Source organism: Chionomys nivalis, chromosome 18, assembly GCF_950005125.1.
Source record: "Chionomys nivalis chromosome 18, mChiNiv1.1, whole genome shotgun sequence".
NCBI classification, from domain to species: Eukaryota; Metazoa; Chordata; class Mammalia; order Rodentia; family Cricetidae; genus Chionomys; species Chionomys nivalis.
The window spans coordinates 38,915,688-38,921,028 of NC_080103.1; positions in this window are offsets into that span (position 1 = coordinate 38,915,688).

Here is a 5,341-nt window from a genome sequence, read left to right on the forward strand (position 1 = left end):
TTGTTCTATATTATGTTCTGGCCTTAGAAGAAAGACCCTAAGTAGCCAGTCTTCAGTCGTACACCCTCTTCATATCTGCCACTTCACCAAAATCAAATCTTCCTTAGGACTCAGCAAAGGGCAGGTGACATGAGAGGTCCTTGTTGGATTAACGATTGGGTAGGGATTGTGTGTTTACAAGTTGGTTATTAAACACTCGAGTAAACTATATCTTGATTATAAAATCAATAAGCTAAGCCACACATTTGGTTTATACAAATGAAAACACAAAATGGCTTATTATATCAATATCGGTAAATTTAGATGTCAGCAAAGGCAGAACAAAGATCACCACTGTAATGGCCCAGCATTTTACACTTTGCTAGTTACATTGATTTGGACCAGCCTGCCGGTTAGGGCTGGATCTGGAGGAGACGAAGGACATGGCTGAAACGAGACCATAGAAGAGAAAAAAGGGAAAGTAGCTTTTTTCTACCGCCTGATACTCTGGGCACTCCTTTTTATCCTCACCCATCCAACACTCTGAGCTAACCCTATTGTTACCATCCATCTTGATCACCACATTATTCATTAAAATTCATTAAGAATACGTAGCAAATAATTCTGGCTTTCAACAAAATGAGTAGCTACCAGAATCCTACATAAGCATGGTGTTTAATGATTTTGTTTAGTATACTATGGATTTGCATTTCTCCATTATATACCAAAAGGAGAGTGTGAAGTAAGTCCTTAAGGAACTCTGAAGAAATTTTTTTTTTTTTTTTTTTTTTTTTTTTTTTTTTTTTTGTTTTTTTGAGACAGGGTTTCTCTGTGGTTTTGGAGCCTGTCCTGGAACTAGCCCTTGTAGACCAGGCTGGCCTCGAACTCCCAGAGATCCGCCTGCCTCTGCCTCCCGAGTGCTGGGATTAAAGGCGTGCGCCACCACTGCCCGGCTCTCTGAAGAAATTTTGGCTGCATCCATGGTTTGCATTTCTCCTGATCCACTCCAGAAGGCTATTTTTTTTTTTGCAACACCCATATTATTCCTGGAATGGGTAACAGACACATTGACATGCACAGTGACTTGGAAGGAAATCCCATCCAGCACCAATATTTCTTTCACTAAGTAATTGACAAAACAAGTTAGCAACATATGAGTTATCCTCAGGGGAGAGAGCTTAAAATGTAGCTGGACTGATTGATTAGTTCACACATCATTTAGTATTGAGTGCCTATTCAGGGCTTATGCAAGCTGAGTAGGCAAGAGAATCGCTCTAGAAAAAGTTAAATAACAATTCATAATATCAGTGTCTGATTAAACTGGAATGGAGGGGGACTAGGAAATATGATCACTCAAATTGTCCCAGAGGTAGTTTCTATAGCAAATCTCAATCCCCAAGCAACACAATAAGGGGAAAATGTCCCTCCAGGAGAATGTGGCATGTGGCACAGAAGCACACAGGATGTGCACAGTGTAGTCAGGGTCAAAGACCCACCTTCCAGAGGAATAATATGGTGCTAGATATAAAAGTTTGAAAACCTTCATCCAAATCACCTTGTAATGCAGAGAGCAAAACAGAGGCTTTGTCACTGTATGGTTAGTGTTAAGACTCTAACTTATCTGTGTAGAATTAAGAGAGAGCATCTGAAATTGTCTGGTAAGAAGAAAACTTGAAATCAAGATATTTTAAATTTTTTCTTAGAATAACAGTTTATATAGCCTTTATACTGAGGAAAAATCTCTGTGCATCTGTTGTCCATAGTTTCATTATATTATAAAGGGAAGTATTTGCTCACTGAATGCTTTCATATAACAGGACACATGTCTCTTGTTCCAGTGGCAGTGGATGCAGTGCAGTGGACACTTCATGAAACTTATCCTGCCTTGCCCATCTTCTCCTCATCCCACAGTGTGCTTGCCAATGCATCAGTTGCTCAACTAATTGTATTGTGAATAAAGTCCCAATACTGCAGCTATTTTATTATAAGTATTTTCTAGACAAGAAATTCAACTTTAGCATCTTACCATGTGTGCCCACATGACCCTAAAAGGTGCTTCCTCCTTTTGGATGGCAAGTGAATGCCACAATTACAATTAATAAAATCAATGGACACAATGCCTGTTTCCTCCAGCATACAAACCTGCCATTACACTGGACACGGTTCTGTACATCCACTTGTCTTTATGCAAGGTGAAAAAAATAGCTTCCCCTTTCTTACCGTGTGTGTATGGTGTAAATACACACACACACACACACACACACACATACACACATATTTCCCAAGCTGCTGTATTATTTAAAAGAACAAGTACAACCCAAAGGGTAAATAAAGCACAAAGTACAGGGGTTGTGCAGCGGGATGTACTCCTTTCTAGTCCTTGCACTGAAATAAAGTTCTGCATTAGTCACTGCATTGTGAGCAGCTTAAACTCATGGCAAAAAAAGAAAAGTAGAGTGTTCTCTCCCCTTCTCCCATTTCAAGTTACAAACTTACAGTGGTCTCGATGAAAAGTTAGCATGTGTTTTAGGTTAGTTGAAATCCTGAGTTTTAGAGCAGTCAGTTGTTATAATGCTCTATTCCCCCCTTTTTTTGATTTAGCAGTGCAGAAGCATACATCACAATTGCTTGTTTTCTGATTTGCTTATCATTTCTATTGTTAAACTTGTGTACAATACGACACTCACAAGGAAGATGAAGCAGTAGATTATGGCTTTTAAGAAACTTTAGATAATACAGCCATGTTTGTATGGGGTGAATGTGTGTATGTGTGTGTGTGTGTATAAGAGAGAGAGACAGAGGCAGAGGCAGAGAAAGAGCAAGAGAGCATGAGAGATGGTAAGGGCTGAGCACAGGAGGAAGACAGTGAAGTTGTGTGCCCCCTTTTCATGACCCTGGCTAGCTCAGTGAGGTCTTCTTGAGCAGATAGGCTGACCTCAGATTCTATTTGAGGTGTTTCTCCTGATCTAAGTGTTTGCATAGCCGAATCCTCTGGGTTCTTTTTCCAAGCCATGGTGTTGAAGGTCTGTTCCACGTAGCAGTTTGACCCTCACCTCTGCTGAGCTTCATTGCCAATTATTTTGTTTGCAGTATTATAGTAAAGGTAGGAAAAAAACAATATTCGGCAGAATGTTAATGTTACTATTTTTATTGGGTCAATGGAGACATTATTTTTATATTAATCACAAAATATATCTCTACAGCACTAATTGGGCAGTGGAAAAGTTTGATATATCATCAGCCTCAACTCTTTGAAATTTCAATCTCCTCTTGTAGTGTTTCCCACCATTTACCAGTGGCATATTTTATTACCAATCATCTTTTCTACCTAAGCTAAGAGGCTAAAATGTCCCTGGCACCTTTGTCTATTATTCCTCTCTCTAAAACCTGGCAAACAAGACAAAAACCATTCAATAATTCTGTGTTGCTTGGATAAATTAATGACTACCAACAAAAAACCAATACATGCTTTTCTTGGGCTCCATATAAACTAACAACATGGCAGATTCACACAAAAGACTAAAAATGATTCTCATGAGTAGAACGCATCATTTAAACAGTAGTATAGTCTTTACTGGGGCTTTGTCTACATTCAATTAAACTGGACCCTTTGCAGTGTGTGAGGTGCCATATCAACTATGCACATAGTGACCTTTTTCCTACTAATGATCAGTCTGCGGTGTCTGGTTCCTTTGTTTTGAGAGAAGTCATTCAACTTCTTCCTTTTGATCTTAAAGAACAGTAGTCCCATAACTGCAAATTTCCAAGGTTCAAACTTCAAGTTTCTCTGAGTAGTCAGATTGTACCAGAAATTAGTGCCTAATCATATACTCAATCTCTACAAGCTAAATATATTGGCCCTGGCAGACATGCTGATCCTTTACCCTTCATACTCAGCCCATAAATACCCATGTATGTCCTATATGACAGTGCCTACTCTAGGAGCTGAGAATACAAACTAAAGTAAAGGTTAGTGCTTTCTAAATGGAATTCTTGACAAAGAGAGTGGTTTACTCCTCACACCTCTGTGGAGACCCTTTCACATGCCCCTCCCGCTCTTTCAAGTGGACACTGATACATCCCCAGGGTAGGAAACAGGGAACTAAAACAGAAACAACTTTGCACAGCTTCTGTAACTTTTGAGTAGGGATCCTATCTCAATCTGCTACCAGAATATTCCCTTTAAACTCCATGAAGTCCCTCAATTATTTGAAAATGGGTATGAAAATAAATTTTTACTCTGCGTAAACTTGAACATGTCACCTTTTAGGGATGATCCATCTACCATTATGGACAGCTTTCTCTTAGATGTTTTTTTTCCATCCTTATTAGGAAATTAAATATCTAGACATTCCAAAGGATCTGCAATAACAAAATTTTAAGGCACTAAAGAATACTTCTAAGGCACTTGAAATGGCCCCATCAAAATACCCAAGCAAACAAAACCCAACTCATATCTCCTACTTCAGAGAAGGGGAAATTATTTGTATTTCACAAACTATCTCTTGAAAGATGTATGTGTTCCCATTAGATTTTCTAAACTGCCTCAAGTTTCTTTCCCTATACAAAACATTCATTACAAAAGCAAAACCAAGCATTTTCAAGTGGCATCTGTGTGAAAAATAGCTGTGGTCTAGTTTATAGGCCAAGGGGCATTGTCTTAGATGCCTCTAGAATGAAATGGAATTAGCAATTACACAGCTCTTCTCCACTAGGGTTGCATTAAAAATAATTTAGCATACTTGTTACATATACTTTAATCATATTATCCCAAAAGTAACCAGTCACTGATCTCAGAGGTCAGTATATAATTACAGCAAATGTACAAAGGGGGAATCCAGCCCTGCACATCGGAACGGAATGCTGCGCCATAATCCATCTCCCCTCTCTCTCTTTCCTGTGCAGTCCATTGGCAGAAGTCACCTCCTTCTCTTCTTACAAAGTGTGAAGAGGAAAAGCATTATCAATTGGTGACGTGCTCAAAATAATAAAATGAGGAGTTGACATCACATAGGAAGATAACCTCATCTCTCAAGCATCTCCATTGTTATGGCTTTTAAATCTAGCATGCATTCTGAATGGAGCTGCATAGGAATATCCAATCTACCACTGGAAGAAGAATCTTAATTAGCCGTGCACATGTATATTTAACTTATGACCTTTGCCTGCAAGGCAGAAAAATATGCGTAATTTTGAAAACTCTTCATTTGATGTTTCCATAGCAAACCATACTTCATCTTCACAAATTTTCTTAAAACAATTCTTTCTGTTTCTTGAGCATAGAGAAAGAGATCATTTTTCTGCTATCCATTCAGGAATCTATCTGGCCCTTTCATCTCTTCATGTTGATAATCCCACCGTG